This window comes from Colletes latitarsis, chromosome 1, assembly GCF_051014445.1.
Source record: "Colletes latitarsis isolate SP2378_abdomen chromosome 1, iyColLati1, whole genome shotgun sequence".
Taxonomy (NCBI): domain Eukaryota; kingdom Metazoa; phylum Arthropoda; class Insecta; order Hymenoptera; family Colletidae; genus Colletes; species Colletes latitarsis.
In genome coordinates, this window is record NC_135134.1 from 10837490 (window position 1) to 10863389 (window position 25900).

Sequence of the window (25900 nt, forward strand, 5' to 3'; positions counted from 1 at the left end):
ACCTAGACTTAACATGCGATATCCTCTAAAATATCGATCGAAACCAGGTTTAATGGACTGTTTCAGTGTGGAACCACATTACTGTGTGATCCCAACCAGAAAGAGCAAAGGATCTGGCTAACAACTAAGAGAAATATGCGAAAGTATGAGCCTGATGAGGGCAAATCCTAGACCCAACTCTGACCTAACATGTGTTATCCTCTAAACTATTGATCAAAACCATGTTTAATCGACTGTTTCAGTGTGGTACCACACTACTATGTGATCCAAACCAGAAAAAACCCAGGATCTGTTCAAGAGGTATGTGAAGAATGTGGAAGTATGAGACTGATGGGGGCAAATCCCAGACCTAATTCAGACCTAATCCAGACCTAACATGCGTTATCCTCTAAAATATTCATCAAAACCATGTTTAATCGACTGTTTCAGTGTGGTACCACATTACTACGTGATCCAAACCAGAAAAAGCTCAGAATCTGGCCATCAGGTATGAGAAATATGCGAAAGTATGAGCCTGATGGGAGCAAATCCCAGACCTAACCTTGACCTAACATGCGTTATCCTCTAAAATATTGATCGTGACCAGGTTTAGTCGACTGTTTCTGGGTGGTACCACATTACTATGTGACCCAAACCAGAACAAACCCAGGATCTGTTCAAGAAGTTTGTGAAGATTGCGAAAGTATGAGACTGAAGAGGGCAAATCCCAGACCTAATCCAGACCTAATCCAGACCTAACATGCGTTATCCTCCAAAATATTGATCAAAACCATGTTTAATCGACTGTTTCAGTGTGGTACCACATTACTACGTGATCCAAACCAGAAAAAGCCCGGAATCTGGCCATCAAGTATGAGAAGTATGCGAAAGTATGAGCCTGATGAGAGCAAATCCCAGACCTAACCTTGACCTAACATGCGTTATCCTCTAAAATATTGATCGAAACCAGGTTTAATTGACTGTTTCTGTGTGGTCCCACATTTCTATGTGATACAAACCAGAAAGAGCAAAGGATCTGGCTAACAAGTAAGAGAAATATGCGAAAGTATGAGCCTGATGAGGGCAAATCCTAGACCCAACTCTGACCTAACATGAGTTATCCTCTAAAATATTGATCGAAACCATGTTTAATCGATTGTTTCAGTCAGGTACCATACTAATATGTGATCCAAACCAGAAAAAACCCAGGATCTGATCAAGAAGTATGTGAAGAATGCGGAAGTATGAGACTGATGAGGGCAAATCCCAGACCTAATCCAGACCTAACATGCGTTATCCTCTAACATACTGACCGTGACCAGGTCTAGTCGACTGTTTCAGTCTGGTACCACATTACTACGTGATCCAAACCAGAAAAAGCCCAGGATCAGGCCAACAAGTATGAGAAGTATGCGAAAGTATGACCCTGATGAGGGCAAATCCCAGGCTTAACCTAGACTTAACATGCGATATCCTCTAAAATATCGATCGAAACCAGGTTTAATGGACTGTTTCAGTGTGGAACCACATTACTGTGTGATCCCAACCAGAAAGAGCAAAGGATCTGGCTAACTACTAAGAGAAATATGCGAAAGTATGAGCCTGATGAGGGCAAATCCTAGACCCAACTCTGACCTAACATGTGTTATCCTCTAAACTATTGATCAAAACCATGTTTAATCGACTGTTTCAGTGTGGTACCACACTACTATGTGATCCAAACCAGAAAAAACCCAGGATCTGTTCAAGAGGTATGTGAAGAATGTGGAAGTATGAGACTGATGGGGGCAAATCCCAGACCTAATTCAGACCTAATCCAGACCTAACATGCGTTATCCTCTAAAATATTCATCAAAACCATGTTTAATCGACTGTTTCAGTGTGGTACCACATTACTACGTGATCCAAACCAGAAAAAGCTCAGAATCTGGCCATCAGGTATGAGAAATATGCGAAAGTATGAGCCTGATGGGAGCAAATCCCAGACCTAACCTTGACCTAACATGCGTTATCCACTAAAATATTGATCGTGACCAGGTTTAGTCGACTGTTTCTGGGTGGTACCACATTACTATGTGACCCAAACCAGAACAAACCCAGGATCTGTTCAAGAAGTTTGTGAAGATTGCGAAAGTATGAGACTGAAGAGGGCAAATCCCAGACCTAATCCAGACCTAATCCAGACCTAACATGCGTTATCCTCCAAAATATTGATCAAAACCATGTTTAATCGACTGTTTCAGTGTGGTACCACATTACTACGTGATCCAAACCAGAAAAAGCCCGGAATCTGGCCATCAAGTATGAGAAGTATGCGAAAGTATGAGCCTGATGAGAGCAAATCCCAGACCTAACCTTGACCTAACATGCGTTATCCTCTAAAATATTGATCGAAACCAGGTTTAATTGACTGTTTCTGTGTGGTCCCACATTTCTATGTGATACAAACCAGAAAGAGCAAAGGATCTGGCTAACAAGTAAGAGAAATATGCGAAAGTATGAGCCTGATGAGGGCAAATCCTAGACCCAACTCTGACCTAACATGAGTTATCCTCTAAAATATTGATCGAAACCATGTTTAATCGATTGTTTCAGTCAGGTACCATACTAATATGTGATCCAAACCAGAAAAAACCCAGGATCTGATCAAGAAGTATGTGAAGAATGCGGAAGTATGAGACTGATGAGGGCAAATCCCAGACCTAATCCAGACCTAACATGCGTTATCCTCTAACATACTGACCGTGACCAGGTCTAGTCGACTGTTTCAGTCTGGTACCACATTACTACGTGATCCAAACCAGAAAAAGCCCAGGATCAGGCCAACAAGTATGAGAAGTATGCGAAAGTATGACCCTGATGAGGGCAAATCCCAGGCTTAACCTAGACTTAACATGCGATATCCTCTAAAATATCGATCGAAACCAGGTTTAATGGACTGTTTCAGTGTGGAACCACATTACTGTGTGATCCCAACCAGAAAGAGCAAAGGATCTGGCTAACAACTAAGAGAAATATGCGAAAGTATGAGCCTGATGAGGGCAAATCCTAGACCCAACTCTGACCTAACATGAGTTATCCTCTAAAATATTGATCAAAACCATGTTTAATCGACTGTTTCAGTGTGGTACCACACTACTATGTGATCTAAACCAGAAAAAACCCAGGATCTGTTCAACATGTATGTGAAAAATGCGAAAGTATGAGCCTCATGAGGGCAAATCCCAGACCTATTCCAGACCTCACTTGCGTTATCCTCTAAAATATTGATCGAGACCAGGTTTCATCGACTGTTTCAGTGAGGTACCACACTACTGTGTGATCCAAACCAGAAAAAACCCAGGATCTGATCAAGAAGTATGTGAAGAATGCGGAAGTATGAGACTGATGAGGGCAAATCCTAGACCCAACTCTGACCTAACAAGAGTTATCCACTAAAATATTGATCAAAACCATGTTTAATCGACTGTTTCAGTGAGGTACCACACTACTATGTGATCCAAACCAGAAAAAACCCAGGATCTGATCAAGAAGTATGTGAAGAATGCGGAAGTATGAGACTGATGAGGGCAAATCCCAGACCTAATCCAGACCTAATCCAGACCTAACATGCGTTATTCTCTAAAATACTGATCGTGACCGGGTTTATTCGACTGTTTCAGTCTGGTACGACATTACTACGTGATCCAAACCTGAAAATGCCCGAGATCTGGCCAACAAGCATGCGAAAAATGTGAAAGTATGAGCCTCATGAGGGCAAATCCCAGACCTATCCCAGACCTAACTTGCGTTATCCTCTAAACTATTGATCGAAACCAGGTTTAATTGACTGCTTCAGTGTGGTACCCCATTTCTATGTGATCCAAACCAGAAAGAGCAAAGGATCTAGCTAACACGTAAGAGAAATATGCGAAAGTATGAGCCTGATGAGGGCAAATCCTAGACCCAACTCTGACCTAACATGAGTTATCCTATAACATACTGATCGTGACCAGGTTTAGCCGACTGTTTCAGTCTGGTACTACATTACTACGTGATCCAAACCAGAAAAAGTCCAGGATCAGGCCAACAAGTATGAGAAGTATGCGAAAGTATGACTCTGATGAGGGCAAATCCCAGGCTTAACCTAGACCTAACATGCGATATCCTCTAAAATATCGATCGAAACCAGGTTTAATGGACTGTTTCAGTGTGGAACCACATTACTGTGTGATCCCAACCAGAACAAGTCCAGAATCTGGCCATCAAGTATGAGAAATAAACGAAGGTATGAGCCTGATGCGAGCAAATCCCCCACCTAATGTAGACCTAGCATGCGTTATCCTCAAAAATATTGATCGGAACCAGGTTTAATCGTCTTTTTCAGTGTGGTACCACATTACTACGTGATCCAAAGCTGAAAAATCCCAGGACCTGTTCAACAAGTATGTGAAGAATGCGAAATTATGAGTCTGATGTGGGCAAATTCAAGGCCTCACCTAGACCTAACATGCGTTATCCTCTAAAATATTGATCGAAACCAGGATTAATTGACTGTTTCAGTGTGGTACCACATTTCTATGTGATTCAAACCAGAAAGAGCAAAGGATCTGGCTAACAACTAAGAGAAATATGCGAAAGTATGAGCCTGATGAGGGCAAATCCTAGACCCAACTCTGACCTAACATGAGTTATCCTCTAAAATATTGATCGGCACCAGGTTTAATCGTCTCTTTCAGTGTGGTACCACATTACTACGTGATCCAAAGCAGAAAAATCCCAGGATCTGTTGAACATGTATGTGAAGAATGCGAAAGTATGAGCCTGGTGAGGGCAAATCCCAGGCCTAACCTAGCCCTAACAGGCGTTATCATCTAAAATATTGATCGATACCTGGTTTAATCGACAGTTTCAGGGTGGTACCACACAACTGTGTGATCCAAACCAGAAAAAACCCAGGATCTGATCAAGAAGTATGTGAAGAATGCGGAAGTATGAGACTGATGAGGGCAAATCCCAGACCGAATCCAGATCTAATCCAGACCTAACATGCGTTATCCTCTAAAATACTGATCGTGACCAGGTTTAGTCGACTGTTTCAGTCTGGTACCACATTACTACGAGATCCAAACCAGAAAAAGCCCAGGATCAGGCCAAGAAGTATGCGAAGTAGGCGAAAGTATGACCCTGATGAGGTCAAATCCCAGACCTAATCCAGACCTAACATGCGTTATCCTCTAAAATACTGATCGAGACCAGGTTTAGTCGAGTGTTTCAATGTGGTACCACATTAATACGTGATCCAAACCAGAACAAACCCAGGATCTGTTCAAGAAGTATGTGAAGAATGCGAAATTATGAGTCTGATGAGGGCAAATCCCAGACCTAACCTAGACCTAACATGCGTTATCCTCTAAAATATTGATCGTGACTACGTTTAGTCGACTGTTTCTGGGTGGTACCACATTACTATGTGATCCAAACCAGAACAAACCCAGGATCTGTTCAAGAAGTTTGTGAAGAATGCGAAAGTATGAGACTGAAGTGGGCATATTCGAGGCTAACCTAGACCTAACATGCGTTATCCTCTAAAATATTGATCGAAACCATGTTTAGTCGACTGTTTCAGTGTGGTACCACACAAGTATGTGATCCAAACAAGAAGAAACCCAGGATCTGTTCAAGAAGTATCTGAAGAATGCGGAAGTATGAGACTGATGAGGGCTAATCCCAGACCTAATCCAGACCTAATCCAGACCTAACATGCGTTATCCTCAAAAATATTGATCGGAACCAGGTTTAATCGTCTTTTTCAGTGTGGTACCACATTACTACGTGATCCAAAGCTGAAAAATCCCAGGACCTGTTCAACAAGTATGTGAAGAATGCGAAATTATGAGTCTGATGTGGGCAAATTCAAGGCCTCACCTAGACCTAACATGCGTTATCCTCTAAAATATTGATCGAAACCAGGATTAATTGACTGTTTCAGTGTGGTACCACATTTCTATGTGATCCAAACCAGAAAAAACATGGGATCTGTTCAACAAGTATGTGAAGAATGCGAAATTATGAGTCTGATGAGGGCAAATTCAAGGCCTAACCTAGACCTAACATGCGTTATCCTCTAAAATATTGATCGAAACCATGTTTAATCGACTGTTTCAGTGTGGTACCACGCTACTATGTGATCCAAACAAGAAAAAACCCAGGATCTGTTCAAGAAGTATCTGAAGAATGCGGAAGTATGAGACTGATGAGGGCAAATCTCAGACCTAATCCAGACCTAATCCAGACCTAACATGCGTTATCCTCGAAAATACTGATCGAGACCAGCTTTAGTCGACTGCTTCAGTGTGGTACCACATTACTACGCGATCAAAACCAGAAAAAACCCAGAATCTGGCCATCGAGTATGAGAAATATGCGAAAGTATGAGCCTGATGAGAGCAAATCCCAGACCTAACCTAGACCTAACATGCGTTATCCTCTAAAATATTGATCGTGACCACGTTTAGTCGACTGTTTCTGGGTGGTACCACATTACTATGTGACCCAAACCAGAAAAAACCCAGGATCTGTTCAAGAGGTATCTGAAGAATGTGGAAGTATGAGACTGATGGGGGCAAATCCCAGACCTAATTCAGACCTAATCCAGACCTAACATGCGTTATCCTCTAAAATATTGATCAAAACCATGTTTAATCGACTGTTTCAGTGTGGTACCACATTACTACGTGATCCAAACCAGAAAAAGCCCAGAATCTGGCCATCAAGTATGAGAAGTATGCGAAAGTATGAGCCTGATGAGAGCAAATCCCAGACCTAACCTTGACCTAACATGCGTTATCCTCTAAAATATTGATCGAAACCAGGTTTAATTGACTGTTTCTGTGTGGTCCCACATTTCTATGTGATCCAAACCAGAAAGAGCAAAGGATCTGGCTAACAAGTAAGAGAAATATGCGAAAGTATGAGCCTGATGAGGGCAAATCCTAGACCCAACTCTGACCTAACATGCGATATCCTCTAAAATATCGATCGAAACCAGGTTTAATGGACTGTTTCAGTGTGGAACCACATTCCTGTGTGATCCCAACCAGAAAAAGCCCAGAATCTGGCCATCAAGTAGGAGAAATAAGCGAAGGTATGAGCCTGATGCGAGCAAATCCCACACCTAACGTAGACCTAGCATGCGTTATCCTCAAAAATATTGATCGGAACCAGGTTTAATCGTCTCTTTCAGTGTGGTACCACATTACTACGTGATCCAAGGCAGAAAAATCCCAGGATCTGTTCTACAAGTATGTGAAGGATGCGAAAGTATGAGCCTGGTGAGGGCAAATCCCAGGCCTAACCTAGCCCTAACATGCGTTATCATCTAAAATATTGATCGAAACCTGGTTTAATCGACTGTTTCTGGTTGGTACCACGTTACTATGTGATCCAAACCAGAACAATTCCAGGATCTGTTCAAGAAGTATGTGAAGAATGCGAAAGTATGAGACTGAAGAGGGCAAATCCCAGACCTAATCCAGACCTAACATGCGCTATCCTCTAAAATATTGATCGTGACCAGGTTTAGTCGACTGTTTCAGTGTGGTACCACATTTCTACGTGATCCAAACCAGAGAAAACATGGGATCTGTTCAACAAGTATGTGAAGAATGCGAAATTATGAGTCTGATGAGGGCATATTCGAGGCTAACCTAGACCTAACATGCGTTATCCTCTAAAATATTGATCGAAACCATGTTTAGTCGACTGTTTCAGTGTGGTACCACACAAGTATGTGATCCAAACAAGAAGAAACCCAGGATCTGTTCAAGAAGTATCTGAAGAATGCGGAAGTATGAGACTGATGAGGGCTAATCCCAGACCTAATCCAGACCTAATCCAGACCTAACATGCGTTATCCTCGAAAATACTGATCGAGACCAGCTTTAGTCGACTGTTTCAGTGTGGTACCACACTACTACGCGATCAAAACCAGAAAAAACCCAGAATCTGGCCATCGAGTATGAGAAATATGGCAAAGTATGAGCCTGATGAGAGCAAATCCCAGACCTAACCTAGACCTAACATGCGTTATCCTCTAAAATATTGATCGTGACCAGGTTTAGTCGACTGATTCTGGGTGGTACCACAATACTATGTGATCCAAACCAGAACAAACCCAGGATCTGTTCAAGAAGTTTGTGAAGAATGTGGATGTATGAGACTGAAGAGGGCAAATCCCAGACCTAATCCAGACCTAATCCAGACCTAACATGCGATATCCTCTAAAATATCGATCAAACCAGGTTTAATTGACTGTTTCAGTGTGGTACCACATTTCCACGTGATCCAAACCAGAAAAAACATGGGATCTGTTCAACAAGTATGTGAAGAATGCGAAATTATGAGTCTGATGAGGGCAAATTCAAGGCCTCACCTAGACCTAACATGCGTTATCCTCTAAAATATTGATCGAAACCAGGTTTAATTGACCGTTTCAGTGTGGTAACACATTTCTATGTGATCCAAACCAGAAAGAGCAAAGGATCTGGCTAACAACTAAGAGAAATATGCGATAGTATGAGCCTGATTAGGGCAAATCCTAGACCCAACTCTGACCTAATATGAGTTATCCTCTAAAATATTGATCGAGACCAGGGTTAATGGACTGTTTCAGTGTGATACCACATTACTACGCGATCAAAACCAGAAAAAACCCAGAATCTTGCCATCAAGTATGAGAAATATGCGAAAGTATGAGCCTGATGAGAGCAAATCCCAGACCTAACCTAGACCTAACATGCGTTATCCTCTAAAATATTGATCGAAACCATGTTTAATCGACTGGTTCAGTGTGGTACCACACTACTATGTGATCCAAACAAGAAAAAACCCAGGATCTGTTCAAGAAGTATCTGAAGATTGCGGAAGTATGAGACTGATGAGGGCAAATCCCAGACCTAATCCAGACCTAATCCAGACCTAACATGCGTTATCCTCGAGAATACTGATCGAGACCAGCTTTAGTCGACTGTTTCAGTGTGGTACCACACTACTACGCGATCAAAACCAGACAAAACCCAGAATCTGGCCATCGAGTATGAGAAATATGGCAAAGTATGAGCCTGATGAGAGCAAATCCCAGACCTAACCTAGACCTAACATGCGTTATCCTCTAAAATATTGATCGTGACCAGGTTTAGTCGACTGATTCTGGGTGGTACCACAATACTATGTGATCCAAACCAGAACAAACCCAGGATCTGTTCAAGAAGTTTGTGAAGAATGCGAAAGTATGAGACTGAAGAGGGCAAATCCCAGACCTAATCCAGACCTAATCCAGACCTAACATGCGATATCCTCTAAAATATCGGTCAAACCAGGTTTAATTGACTGTTTCAGTGTGGTACCACATTTCCACGTGATCCAAACCAGAAAAAACATGGGATCTGTTCAACAAGTATGTGAAGAATGCGAAATTATGAGTCTGATGAGGGCAAATTCAAGGCCTCACCTAGACCTAACATGCGTTATCCTCTAAAATATTGATCGAAACCAGGTTTAATTGACCGTTTCAGTGTGGTAACACATTTCTATGTGATCCAAACCAGAAAGAGCAAAGGATCTGGCTAACAACTAAGAGAAATATGCGATAGTATGAGCCTGATTAGGGCAAATCCTAGACCCAACTCTGACCTAATATTAGTTATCCTCTAAAATATTGATCGAGACCAGGGTTAATGGACTGTTTCAGTGTGATACCACATTACTACGCGATCAAAACCAGAAAAAACCCAGAATCTTGCCATCAAGTATGAGAAATATGCGAAAGTATGAGCCTGATGAGAGCAAATCCCAGACCTAACCTAGACCTAACATGCGTTATCCTCTAAAATATTGATCGAAACCATGTTTAATCGACTGGTTCAGTGTGGTACCACACTACTATGTGATCCAAACAAGAAAAAACCCAGGATCTGTTCAAGAAGTATCTGAAGATTGCGGAAGTATGAGACTGATGAGGGCAAATCCCAGACCTAATCCAGACCTAATCCAGACCTAACATGCGTTATCCTCGAAAATACTGATCGAGACCAGCTTTAGTCGACTGTTTCAGTGTGGTACCACACTACTACGCGATCAAAACCAGAAAAAACCCAGAATCTGGCCATCGAGTATGAGAAATATGCGAAAGTATGAGCCTGATGAGAGCAAATCCCAGACCTAACCTAGACCTAACATGCGTTATTCTCTAAAATATTGATCGTGACCAGGTATAGTCGACTGTTTCGGGGTGGTACCACATTACTATGTGATCCAAACCAGAACAAACCCAGGATCTGTTCAAGAAGTTTGTGAAGATTGCGAAAGTATGAGACAGAAGAGGGCAAATCCCAGACCAAATCCAGACCTAATCCAGACCTAACATGCGTTATCCTCTAAAATATTGATCGAGACCAGCTTTAGTCGACTGTTTCAGTGTGGTACCACATTTCTACGTGATCCAAACCAGAAAAAACATGGGATCTGTTCAACAAGTATGTGAAGAATGCGAAATTATGAGTCTGATGAGGGCATATTCGAGGCTAACCTAGACCTAACATGCGTTATCCTCTAAAATATTGATCGAAACCATGTTTAGTCGACTGTTTCAGTGTGGTACCACACAACTATGTGATCCAAACAAGAAAAAACCCAGGATCTGTTCAAGAAGTATCTGAAGAATGCGGAAGTATGAGACTGATGAGGGCTAATCCCAGACCTAATCCAGACCTAATCCAGACCTAACATGCGTTATCCTCGAAAATACTGACCCAGACCAGCTTTAGTCGACTGTTTCAGTGTGGTACCACACTACTACGCGATCAAAACCAGAAAAAACCCAGAATCTGGCCATCGAGTATGAGAAATATGCGAAAGTATGAGCCTGATGAGAGCAAATCCCAGACCTAACCTAGACCTAACATGCGTTATCCTCTAAAATATTGATCGTGACCAGGTTTAGTCGACTGTTTCTGGGTGGTACCACATTACTATGTGACCCAAACCAGAACAAACCCAGGATCTGTTCAAGAAGTTTGTGAAGATTGCGAAAGTATGAGCCTGAAGAGGGCAAATCCCAGACCTAATCCAGACCTAATCCAGACCTAACATGCGTTATCCTCTAAAATATTGATCGAAACCAGGTTTAATTGACTGTTTCAGTGTGGTACCACATTTCTACGTGATCCAAACCAGCAAAAAAATGGGATCTGTTCAACAAGTATGTGAAGAATGCGAAATTATGAGTCTGATGAGGGCAAATTCAAGGCCTCACCTAGACCTAACATGCGTTATCCTCTAAAATATTGATCGAAACCAGGTTTAATTGACTGTTTCAGAGTGGTACCACATTTCTATGTGATCCAAACCAGAAAGAGCAATGGATCTGGCTAACAACTAAGAGAAATATGCGAAAGTATGAGCCTGATGAGGGCAAATCCTAGACCCAACTCTGACCTAACATGAGTTATCCTCTAAAATATTGATCAAAACCATGTTTAATCGACTGTTTCAGTGAGGTACCACACTACTATGTGATCCAAACCAGAAAAAACCCAGGATCTGTTCAAGAGGTATGTGAAGAATGCGGAAGTATGAGGCTGATGAGGGCAAATCCCAGACCTAATCCAGACCTAACATGCGTTATCCTCTAAAATACTGATCGTGACCAGGTTTAGTCGACTGTTTCAGTCTGGTACCACATTACTACGTGATCCAAACCAGAAAAAGCCCCTGATCTGGCCAAAAAGTATGCGAAGAATGCGAAAGTATGAGCCTGGTGAGGGCAAATCCCAGACCTAACCTAGACCTAACATGCGTTATCCTCTAAAATATTGATCGTGACCAGGTTTAGTCGACTGATTCTGGGTGGTACCACATTACAATGTGATCCAAACCAGAACAAACCCAGGATCTGTTCAAGAAGTTTGTGAAGAATGCGAAAGTATGAGACTGAAGAGGGCAAATCCCAGACCTAATCCAGACCTAATCCAGACCTAACATGCGATATCCTCTAAAATATCGATCAAACCAGGTTTAATTGACTGTTTCAGTGTGGTACCACATTTCTACGTGATCCAAACCAGAAAAAACATGGGATCTGTTCAACAAGTATGTGAAGAATGCGAAATTATGAGTCTGATGAGGGCAAATTCAAGGCCTCACCTAGACCTAACATGCGTTATCCTCTAAAATATTGATCAAACCAGGTTTAATTGACCGTTTCAGTGTGGTAACACATTTCTATGTGATCCAAACCAGAAAGAGCAAAGGATCTGGCTAACAACTAAGAGAAATATGCGATAGTATGAGCCTGATTAGGGCAAATCCCAGACCTAACCTAGACCTAACATGCGTTATTCTCTAAAATATTGATCGTGACCAGGTTTAGTCGACTGTTTCGGGGTGGTACCACATTACTATGTGATCCAAACCAGAACAAACCCAGGATCTGTTCAAGAAGTTTGTGAAGATTGCGAAAGTATGAGACAGAAGAAGGCAAATCCCAGACCAAATCCAGACCTAATCCAGACCTAACATGCGTTATCCTATAAAATATTGATCGAAACCAGGTTCAATGGTCTGCTCCATTGTGGTACCACTTTACCACGTGATCCAAACCAGAAAAAACATGGGATCTGTTCAACAAGAATGTGAAGAATGCGAAAGTATGAGCCTGATGAGGGCAAATCCCACACCTAACGTAGACCTAGCATGCGTTATCCTCAAAAATATTGATCGGAACCAGGTTTAATCGACTGTTTCAGTGTGGTACCACGTTACTACGTGATCCAAACCAGAAAATGCCCGAGATCTGGCCAACAAGTATGCGAAGAATGCGAAAGTATGAGCCTGGTGAGGGCAAATCCCAGGCCTAACCTAGCCCTAACATGCGTTATCATCTAAAATATTGATCGAAACCTGGTTTAATCGACTGTTTCAGTGTGGAACCACATTACTGTATGATCCCAACCAGAAAAAGCCCAGAATCTGGCCATCAAGTATGAGAAATAAGCGTAGGTATGAGCCTGATGAGAGCAAATCCCACACCTAACGTAGACCTAGCATGCGTTATCCTTAAAAATATTGATCGGAACCAGGTTTAATCGACTGTTTCAGTGTGGTACCACGTTACTACGTGATCCAAACCAGAAAATGCCCGAGATCTGGCCAACAAGTATGCGAAGAATGCGAAAGTATGAGCCTGGTGAGGGCAAATCCCAGGCCTAACCTAGCCCTAACATGCGTTATCATCTAAAATATTGATCGAAACCTGGTTTAATCGACTGTTTCTGGGTGGTACCACATTACTATGTGATCCAAACCAGAACAAACCCAGGATCTGTTCAAGAAGTATGTGAAGAATGCGGAAGTATGAGACTGATGAGGGCAAACCTCAGGCCTAGACCTAACATGTGTTATCCTCTAAAATATTGACCGAAACCAGGTTTAATTGACTGTTTCAGTGTGGTACCACATTTCTACGTGATCCAAACCAGAAAAAACATGGGATCTGTTCAACAAGAATGTGAAGAATGCGAAAGTATGAGCCTGATGAGAGCAAATCCCACACCTAACGTAGACCTAGCATGCGTTATCCTCAAAAATATTGATCGGAACCAGGTTTAATCGACTGTTTCAGTGTGGTACCACGTTACTACGTGATCCAAAGCAGAAAAATTCCAGGATCTGTTCAACAAGTATGTGAAGAATGCAAAAGTATTAGTCTGATGAGGGCAAATCCCAGGCTTAACCTAGCCCTAACATGCGTTATCATCTAAAATATTGATCGAAACCTGGTTTAATCGACTGTTTCAGTGTGGAACCACATTACTGTATGATCCCAACCAGAAAAAGCCCAGAATCTGGCCATCAAGTATGAGAAATAAGCGTAGGTATGAGCCTGATGCGAGCAAATCCCACACCTAACGTAGACCTAGCATGCGTTATCCTCAAAAATATTGATCGGAACCAGGTTTAATCGACTGTTTCAGTGTGGTACCACGTTACTACGTGATCCAAAGCAGAAAAATTCCAGGATCTGTTCAACAAATATGTGAAGAATGCAAAAGTATTAGTCTGATGAGGGCAAATCCCAGGCCTAACCTAGACCTAACATGTGTTAGCCTATAAAATATTGATCGAAACCAGGTTCAATGGTCTGCTCCATTGTGGTACCACATTACCACGTGATCCAAACCAGAAAAAACCCAGGATCTATTCAAGAAGTATGTGAAGAATGCGAAAGTATGAGACTGAAGAGTGCAAATCCCAGACCTAGCCCATACCTAACATAAGCTATCCTCTAAAATATTGATCGAGACCAGGTTTAATCGACTGTTTCAGTGTGGTCCCACATTAACACGTGATCCAAACCAGAAAAAACCCAGGTTCTGTTGAACAAGTATGTGAAGAATGCGAAAGTATGAGTCTGATGGGGGCAAATCCAAGGCCTAGCCTAGACCTAACATGCGTTATCCTCTAAAATATTGCTCGAAACCAGGTTTAATGGTCTGTTTCAGTGTGGTACCACATTACTACGTGATCCAAACCACAAAAAGCCCAGAATCTGGCCATCAAGAATGAGAAATATGCGAAAGTATGAGCCTGATGTGTGCAAATCCCAGACCTAACCTAGACCTAACATGTGTTATCCTCTAAAATATTGATCGAAAACAGGTTTAATGGTCTGTTTCAGTGTGGTACCACATTACTATGTGATCCAAACCAGAAAAAACCCAGGATCTGATCAAGAAGTATGTGAAAAATGCGGAAGTATGAGACTGATGTGGGCAAATTCCAGGCCTAGACCTAACATGAGTTATCCTCTAAAATATTGACCGAAACCAGGTTTAATCTACTGTTACATTGTGGTACCACATTACCACGTGATCCAAACCAGAAAAAACCCAGGTACTGTTCAACAAGTATGTGAAGAATGCGAATGTATGAGTCTGATGGCGGCAAATCCAAGGCCTAGCCTAGACCTAACATGCGTTATCCTCTAAAATATTGATCGAAACCATGTTTAATTGACTGTTTCAGTGTGGTACCACATTACCTCGGGATCCAAACCTAGAAAAGCCCAGAATCTGGCCATCAAGAATGAGAAATATGCGAAAGTATGAGCCTGATGAGTGCAAATCCCAGACCTAACCTAGACCTAACATATGTTATCCTCTACAATATTGATCGAAACCAGGTTTAATTGACTGTTTCAGTGTGGCAACACATTTCTACGTAATACAAGCGAGAAAAAACACTCGATCTGTTCGACAAGTATGTGAAGAATGCGAAAGTATGAGCCTGATGAGCGCAAATCCCACACCTAACGTAGACCTAGCATGCGTTATCCTCTAAAATATTGATCGAGACCAGGTTTAGTCGACTGTTTCAGTGTGGTACCACATTACTACGTGATCCAAATCAGTGAAAGCCCAGGATCTGGCCATCAAGTATGAGAAATATGCGAATGTATGAGCCTGATGTGAGCAAATCCCACACCTAACGCTGACCTAGCATGCGTTATCCTCTAAAATATTGATCGTGACCAGGTTTAGTCGACAGTTTCAATGTGGAACCACATTACTACGTGATCCAAACCAGAAAAAACCCAGGATCTGTTCAACAAGTTTGTGAAGAATGCGAAAGTATGAGTCTGATGAGGGCAAATCCCAGGCCTAACCTAGACCTAACATGCATTATCACCTAAAATATTCATCGAAACCTGGTTTAATCGACTGTTTCAGTGTGGTACCATACTACTATCTAATCCAAACGGGAAAAAACCTAGGATCTGTTCAACAAGTATGTGAAGAATGCGAAAGTATGAGTCTGATGGATGCAAATCCCAGGCCTAACCTAGACCTAACATGCGTTATCACCAAAAATATTGATCGAAACCTGATTAATCGAATGTTTCGGTGTGGTACCACACTACTATGTAATCCAAACCGGAAAAAACCTAGGATCTGTTCAACAAGTATGTGAAGAATGCGAAAGTATGAGTCTGATGAAGGCAAATCCCAGGCCTAACCTAGACCTAACATGCATTATCACCTAAAATATTCATCGAAACCTGGTTTAATCGACTGTTTCAGTGTGGTACCATACTACTATCTAATCCAAACGGGAAAAAACCTAGGATCTGTTCAACAAGTATGTGAAGAATGCGAAAGTATGAGTCTGATGGATGCAAATCCCAGGCCTAACCTAGACCTAACATGCGTTATCACCAAAAATATTGATCGAAACCTGATTAATCGAATGTTTCGGTGTGGTACACATTACTACGTGATCCAAACCAGAAAAAACCCGGAATCTGGCCATCAAGTATGAGAAATATGCGAAAGTATGAGCCTGATGAGAGCAAACCCCGACCTATCCTAGACCTAACACGCGTTATCCCCTAAAATATTGATCGTGACGAGGTTTAATCGAGTGTTTCAGTGTGGTACCACATTACTACGTGATCCAAACCAGAAAAAGCCAAGGATCTGGCCAACAAGTATAAGAAATATACGAAAGTATGAGCCTGATGAGAGCAAGTCCCACACCTAACCTAGGCCTAACATGCGTTATCCTCTAAAACATTGATCGAGACCAGGTTTAATAGACTGTTTCAGTGTGGTACCACATTACTACCTGATGCAAGCCAAAAAAAGCCCAGAATCTGACCATCAAATATGAGAAATATGCGATGGTATGAGCCTGATGAGAGCAAATCCCAGTCCTAACCTAGACCTAACATGCGTTATCCTCTAAAATATTGATCGAAACCAGGTTTAATTGACTGTTTCTGTGTGGTCCCACATTTCTATGTGATCCAAACTAGAAAGAGCAAAGGATCTGTTCAAGAAGTATGTGATGAATGCGAAAGTATGAGCCTGATGAGCGCAAATCCCATACCTAACGTAGACCTAGCATGCGTTATCCTCTAAAATATTGATCGAGACCAGGTTTAATGGACTGTTTCAGTGTGATACCACACTGCCACGTGATCCAAACCTGAAAAAGCCCGGGATCTGGCCAACAAGTATGCGAAGAATGCGAAGGTATGAGCCTGATGAGCGCAAATCCCATACCTAACGTAGGCCTAGCATGCGTTATCCTCTAAAATATTGATCGAGACCAGGTTTTGTCGACTGTTTCAGTGTGGTACCACATTACTACGTGATCCAAATCAGTGAAAGCCAAGGATCTGGCCAACAAGTATAAGAAATATACGAAAGTATGAGCCTGATGAGAGCAAGTCCCACACCTAACCTAGACCTAACATGTGTTATCCTCTAAAATATTGATCGAAACCAGGTTTAATTGACTGTTTCTGTGTGGTCCCACATTTCTATGTGATCCAAACCAGAAAAAGCCAAGGATCTGGCCAACAAGTATAAGAAATATACGAAAGTATGAGCCTGATGAGAGCAAGTCCCACACCTAACCTAGACCTAACATGCGTTATCCTCTAAGACATTGATCGAGACCAGGTTTAATGGCCTGTTTCAGTGTGGTACCACATTACCACGTGATCCAAACCAGAAAAAACCCAGGTACTGTTCGACAAGTATGTGAGGAATGCGAAAGTATGAGTCTGATGGGGGCAAACCCAAGGCCTAACCTAGACCTAACACGCGTTGTCCTCTGAAATATTGATCGAAACCAGGTTTAATTGACTGTTTCAGTGTGGTAACACATTTCTACGTGATGCAAGCGAGAAAAAATCCCTCGATCTGTTCAACAAATATGCGAAGAATGCGAAAGTATGAGCCTGATGAGCGCAAATCCCATACCTAACGTAGACCTAGCATGCGTTATCCTCTAAAATATTGATCGAGACCAGGTTTAGTCGACTGTTTCAGTGTGGTACCACATTACTACGTGATCCAAATCAGTGAAAGCCCAGGATCTGGCCATCAAGTATGAGAAATATGCGAATGTATGAGCCTGATGTGAGCAAATCCCACACCTAACGTTGTCCTAGCATGCGTTATCCTCTAAAATATTGATCGAAACTTGGTTTAGTCGACAGTTTCAGTGTGGTACCACATTACTACGTGATCCAAGCCAGAAAAAACCCAGGATCTGTTGAACAAGTATGTGAAGAATGCGAAAGTATGAGACTGATGAAGGCAAATCCCAGGCCTAACCTAGACCTAACATGCGTTATCATCTAAAATATTGATCGAAACCTGGTTTAATCGACTGTGTCATTGTGGGCCCACATAACTATGTGGTCCAAACCAGAAAAAATCCAGGATCTGTTCAAGAAGTATGTGATGAATGCGAAAGTATGAGCCTGATGAGGGCATATCCTAGACCTAACCCGGACCTGACATGCGTTATCCTTTGAAACGTTGACCCAGACTAGGTTTAATTGACTGTTTCAGTGTGGTACCACATGAGTACGTGATCCAAAGCAGAAAAAACCCAGGATCTGTTCAACAAGTTTGTGAAGAATGCGAAAGTATGAGTCTGATGGCGGCGAATCCAAGGCCTAACCTAGACCTAATATGTGTTATCCTCAAAAATATTGATCGAAACCAGGTTTAATGGTCTGTTTCAGTGTGGTACCACATTACCACGTGATCCAAACCAGAAAAAACATGGGATCTGTTCATCAAGTATGTGAAGAAAGCGAAATTATGAGTCTGATGAGGGCAAGTCCTAGACCTAACCCAGACCTAACATACGTTATCCTTTGAAACGTTGACCCAGACTAGGTTTAATTGACTGTTTCAGTGTGGTACCACATTGCCACGTGATCCAAACCAGAAAAAACCCAGGTACTGTTCAACAAGTATGTGTGGAATGCGAAAGTATGAGCCTGATGTGTGCAAATCCCGGACCTAACATAGACCTAACATGCGTTATCCGCTAACATATAGATCGAACCAGGACTAGTCGACTGTTTCAGTGTGGTACCACATTACTACGTGACCCAAATCGACAAAAGCCCAGGATCTGGTCAACAAGTATGCGAAAAATGTGAAAGTATGACCCTTATGAGGGCAAATCCCAGACCTATCCTAGACCTAACTTGCGTTATCCTCTAAGATATTGATCGAAACCAGGTTTACTTGAGTGTTTCAGTGTGGTACAACATTTCTACGTGATCCAAACCTGAAAAAACATGGGATCTGTTCAACAAGTATGTGAAGAATGCGAAATTGTGAGTCTGATGAGGGCTAATTCAAGCCCTAACCTAAACCTAACATGCGTTATCCTCTAAAATATTGATCAAAACCATGTTTAATCGACTGTTTCAGTGTGGTACCACACTACTATGTGACCCAAACCAGAAACAACCCAGGATCTCTTGAAGAAGTATGTGAAGAATGCGGAAGTATGAGACTGATGAGGGCAAATCCCAGACCTAATCCAGACCTAACATGCGTTATCCGCTAAAATATGGATCGAGACCAGGATTAGTCGACTGTTTCAGTGTGGTACCACATTACTACGTGATCCAATCCAAAAAAAGCCTAGAATTTGGCCACCAAGTATGAGAAAAATGCGAAAGTATGAGCCCGATCAGTGCAAATCCCAGACATAACCTAGACCTAACATGTGTTACCCTCTAAAATATTGTGATCTTGACCAGGTTTAGTCGACTGTTTCAGTGTGTACCACATTACTACGTGATCCAAACCAGAAAAAGCGCAGAATCTGGCCATCAAGTATGAGAAATATGCGAAGGTATGAGTCTAATGGGGGCAAATCCGAGGCCTAGCCTAGACCTAACATGCGTTATCCTCTAAAATATAGATCGATCCAGGTTTAGTCGACTGTTTCAGTGTGGTACCACATTACTACGTGATCCAAGCCAAAAAAAGCCCAGAATCTGGCCATCAAGTATGCGAAAAATGTGAAAGTATGAGCCTGATGAGTGGAAATCCCAGACCTAACCTAGACCTAACATGTGTTATCCTCTAAAATATTGACCGAAACCAGGTTTAATGGTCTGTTTCAGTCTGGTAATACATTTCTACGTGATCCAAGCGAGAAAAAAACCCTCGATCTGTTCAACAAGTATGTGCAGAATGCGAAAGTATGAGTCTGATGAGGGCAAATCCCAGGCTTACCCTAGACCTAACATGTGTTATCCGTTAAAATATTGACCGAAACTAGGTTTAATGGTCTGTTTCAGTGTGGTACCACATTACCACGTGATCCAAACCAGAAAAAACCCAGGTACTGTTCAACAAGTATGTGAGGAATGCGAAAGTATCGGTCTGATGGGGGCAAACCCAAGGCCTAACCTAGACCTAACATGCGTTGTCCTGTAAAATATTGATCGAAACCAGGTTTAATCGACTGTTTCAGTGTGGTACCACACTACTGTGTAATCCAAACCGGAAAAAACCAAGGATCTGTTCAACAAGTATGTGAAGAATGCGAAAGTATGATTCTGATGAAGGCAAATCCCAGGCCTAACCTAGACCTAACATGCGTTATCACCTAAAATATTGATCGAAACCTGGTGTAATCGACTGTTTCAGTGTGGTACCACACTACTATGTAATCCAAACCGGAAAAAACCTAGGATCTGTTCAACAAGTATGTGAGGAATGCGAAAGTATGAGTCTGATGAAGGCAAATCCCAGGCCTAACCTAGACCTAACATGCGTTGTCCTGTAAAATATTGATCGAACCCAGGTTTAATTGACTGTTTCAGTCTGGTAATACATTTCTACGTGATCCAAGCGAGAAAAAAACCCACGATCTGTTCAACAAGTATGTGAAGAATGCGAAAGTATGAGTCTGATGAGGGCAAATCCCAGACCTAGCCTAGATTTAACATGCGTTATCATCTAAAATATTGATCGAGACCAGGGTTAATGGAATGTTTCAGTGTGATACCACATTACCACGTCATCCAAACCTGAAAAAGCCCGTGATCTGGCCAACAAGTATGCGAAGAATGCGAATGTATGAGTCTGATGAAGGCAAATCCCAGGCCTAACCTAGTCCTAACATGCGTTATCCTCTAAAACATTAATCGAGACCAGGTTTAGTAGACTGTTTCAGTGTGGTACCACATTACTACCTGATGCAATCCAAAAAAAGCCCAGAGTCTGGCCATCAAATATGAGAAATATGCGATAGTATGAGCTTGATGAGAGCAAATCCCAGACCTAACCTAGACCTAACATGTGTTATCCTCTAAAATATTAACCGAAACCAGGTTTAATGGTCTGTTTCAGTGTGGTACCACATTACCACGTGATCCAAACCAGAAAAAACCCTGGTACTGTTCAACAAGTATGTGAAGAATGCGGAAGTATGACCCTTATGAGGGCAAATCCCAGACCTATCCTAGACCTAACTTGCGTTATCCTCTAAGATATTGATCGAAACCAGGTTTACTTGAGTGTTTCAGTGGGGTACAACATTTCTACGTGATCCAAACCTAAAAAACATGGGATCAGTTCAACAAGTATGTGAAGAATGCGAAATTGTGAGTCTGATGAGGGCTAATTCAAGCCCTAACCTAAACCTAACATGCGTTATCCTCTAAAATATTGATCAAAACCATGTTTAATCGACTGTTTCAGTGTGGTACCACACTACTATGTGACCCAAACCAGAAACAACCCAGGATCTGTTGAAGAAGTATGTGAAGAATGCGGAAGTATGAGACTGATGAGGGCAAATCCCAGACCTAATCCAGACCTAACATGCGTTATCCGCTAAAATATGGATCGAGACCAGGATTAGTCGACTGTTTCAGTGTGGTACCACATTACTACGTGATCCAATCCAAAAAAAGCCTAGAATTTGGCCACCAAGTATGAGAAAAATACGAAAGTATGAGCCCGATCAGTGCAAATCCCAGACATAACCTAGACCTAACATGTGTTACCCTCTAAAATATTGTGATCTTGACCAGGTATAGTCGACTGTTTCAGTGTGTACCACATTACTACGTGATCCAAACCAGAAAAAGCGCAGAATCTGGCCATCAAGTATGAGAAATATGCGAAGATATGAGTCTAATGGGGGCAAATCCGAGGCCTAGCCTAGACCTAACATGCGTTATCCTCTAAAATATAGATCGAGACCAGGTTTAGTCGACTGTTTCAGTGTGGTACCACATTACTACGTGATCCAAACCAGAAAAAGCCCAGAATTTGGCCATCAAGTATGAGAAAAATGCGAAAGTATGAGCCTGATCAGTGCAAATCCCAGACCTAACCTAGACCTAACATGTGTTATCCTCTAAAATATTGATCGAAACCAGGTTTATTGGACTGTTTCTGTGTGGTGCCACATTTCTACGTGATCCAACCAGAAAAAAACCCTCGATCAGGTCAACATGTATGTTAAAACTGCGAAAGTATGACACTGATGATGTCAAATCCCAGACCTAACCCAGACCTAACATGCGTTATCCTCTAAAATATTGATCGAAACCAGGTTGAATAGACTGTTTCAGTGTTGTACCACATTACTGCGTGATCCAAACCAGAAAAAGCCCAGAATCTTGCCATCAAGTATGAGAAATAAGCAAAACTATGAGCCTGATGAGAGCAAATCCAAGACCTAACCCAGACCTAACATGCATTATCCTCTAAAATATTGATCGAAACCAGGTTTAATGAACTGTTTCAGTGTGGTACCACATTACTACGTGATCCAAACCAAAAAAAGGCCAGAATCTGGCCATCAAGTATGCGAAGAATGTGAAAGTATGACCCTGATGAGGGCAAATCCCAGGCCTAACCTAGACCTAACATGTGTTATCCTCTAAAATATAGATCGAGACCAGGTTTAGTCGACTGTTTCAGTGTGGTACCACTTTACTACGTGATCCAAAGCAGAAAAAACCCAGGTTCTGTTCAACAAGTATGTGGAGAATGCTAAAGGATGAGTCTGATGGGGGCAAATCCCAGAACTAATCCAGACCTAATCCAGACCTAACATGCGTTATCCTCTAAAATACTGATCGAGACCAGCTTTAGTCGACTGTTTCAGTGTGGTACCACATTACTACGTGATCCAAACCAGAAAAAGCCCAGAATCTGCCCATCAAGTATGAGAAATATGCGAAACTATGAGCCTGATGAGAGCAAGTCCCAGACCTAACCTAGACCTAACATGTGTTATCCTCTAAAATATTGATCGAAACCAGGTTTAATGGTCTGTTTCAGTGTGGTACCACATTACTATGTGATCCAAACCAGAAAAAACCCAGGTTCTGTTCAACAAGTAAGTGAAGAATGCTAAAGGATGAGTCTGATGGGGGCAAATCCAAGGCCTAACCTAGACATAACATCCGTTATCCTCTAAAATATTGATCGAAACCAGGTTTAATTGACTGTTTCAGTGTGGTACCACATTTCTATGTGATCCAAACCAGAACGAGCAAATGATTTGGCTAACAAGTAAGAGAAATATGCGAAAGTATGAGCCCGAGGAGGGCAAATCCTAGACCCAACTCTGACCTAACATGAGTTATCCTCTAAAATATTGATCATAACCATGTTTAATCGACTGTTTCTGTGTGGTACCACATTACTACGTGATCCAAACCAGAAGAAGCCCAGAATCTGGCCATCGAGTATGAGAAATATGCGAAAGTATGAGCCTGATGAGAGCAAATCCCAGACCTAACCTAGACCTAACATGCGTTGTCCTCTAAAATATTGTTCGTGACCAGGTTTAATCGACTGTTTCTGGGTGGTACCACATTACTATGTGATCCAAACCAGAACAAACCCAGGATCTGTTCAAGATGTATGTAAAGAATGCGCAAGTATGAGACTGAAGAGGGCAAATCCCAGACCTAACCCAGACCTAGCATGCGTTATCCTCTAAAATATAGATCGAGACCGGGTTTAATCGACTGTTTCAGTGTGGTCCCACATTACCACGTGATCCAAACCAGCAAAAGCCCAGGATCTGGCCAACAAGTATGCGAAAAATGTGAAAGTATGACCCTGATGAGGGCAAATCCCAGACCTATCCTAGACCTAACTTGCGTTATCCTCTAAAATATTGATCGAAACCAGGTTTAATTGCCTGTTTCAGTGTGGTACCACATTTATACGTGATCCAAACCAGAAAAAGCCCAGGATCAGGCCAACAAGTATGAGAAGTATGCGAAAGTATGACCCTGATGAGGGCAAATTCCAGGCCTAACCTAGACCTAACATGCGTTATCCTCTAAAATGTCGATCGAAACCATGTTTAATTGACTGTTTCACTGTGGTACCACATTTATACGTGATCCAAAGCAGAAAAAAACCCTCGATCAGGTCAACATGTATGTTCAAACTGCGAAAGTATGACCCGGACGAGGTCAAATGCCAGACCGAACACAGACCTAACATGCATTATCCTCTAAAATATAGATCGAGACCAGGGTTAATGGACTGTTTCAGTGCGATACCACATTACCACGTGATCCAAACCTGAAAAAGCCCGGGATCTGGCCAACAAGTATGCGAAAAATGCGAAAGGATGAGCCTGACGAATGCAAATCCCAGACCTAACCTAGACCCAACATGTGTTATCCTCTAAAATATTGATCGAAACCAGGTTTAATGGTCTGTTTCAGTGTGGTACCACATTTCTATGTGATCCAAACCAGAAAGAGCAAAGGATCTGGCTAACAAGTAAGAGAAATATGCGAAAGTATGACTCTGATGATGGCAAATCCTAGACCCAACTCCGACCTAACATGAGTTATCCTCTAAAATATTGATCAAAACCATGTTTAATCGACTGTTTCAGTGTGGTACCACGCTACTATGTGATCCATACCAAAAAACCCAGGATCTGTTCAAGAAGTATGTGAAGAATGCGGAAGTATGAGACTGATGAGGGCAAATCCCAGACTTAATCCAGACCTAATCCAGACCTAACATGCGTTATCCTCTAAAATACTGATCGAGACCAGCTTTAGTCGACTGTTTCAGTGTGGTACCACATTACTACGTGATCCAAACCAGAAAAACCCTGGATCTGTTCAAGAGTTATGTGAAGAATGCGAAAGTATGAGACTGAAGAGGCCAAATCCCAGACCTAACCCAGACCTAACATGCTTTGTCCTCCAAAATATTGATCGAGACCAGGTTTAATAGACAGTTTCAGTGTGGTTCCACATTACTACGCGATCCAAACCAGAAAAAGCCCAGGATCTGGCCAACAAGTATGAGAAATATGCGAAAGTATGAGCCTCATGAGGGCAAATCACAGACCTAACCCAGACCTAACATGCGTTATCGTTTGAAATGTTGACCCAGACTAGGTTTAATTGACTGTTTCAGTGTGGTACCACATTACCACGTGATCCAAAGCAGAAAAAGCCCAGGATCTGGTCAACGAGTATGCAAAAATGCGAAAGCATGAGCCTGATGAGGGCAAATTCTAGACCCAACTCAGACCTAACATGTGTTATCCTCTAAAATATTGATCAAAACCATGAATAATCGACTGTTTCAGTGTGGTACCACGCTACTATGTGATCCATACCAAAAAACACAGGATCTGATCAAGAAGTATGTGAAGAATGCGAAAGTATGAGCCTGATGAGTGCAAATCCCAACCTAACCTAGTCCTAACATGTGTTATCCTCTAAAATATTGATCGAAACCAGGTTTAATGGTCTGTTTCAGTGTGGTACCACATTACTATGTGATCCAAACCAGAAAAAACCCAGGATCAGTTCAAGAAGTATGTGAAGAATGCGAAAGTATGAGACTGAAGAGGGCAAATCCCAGACCTAGCCCAGACCTAACATGCGTTATCCTCTAAAATATTAATCGAGACCAGGTTTAATCGGCTGTTTCAGTGTGGTCCCACATTACCACGTGATCCAAACGAGAAAAAACCCAGGTTCTGTTCAACAAGTATGTGAAGAATGCGAAAGTATGAGTCTGATGGGGGCAAATCCAAGGCC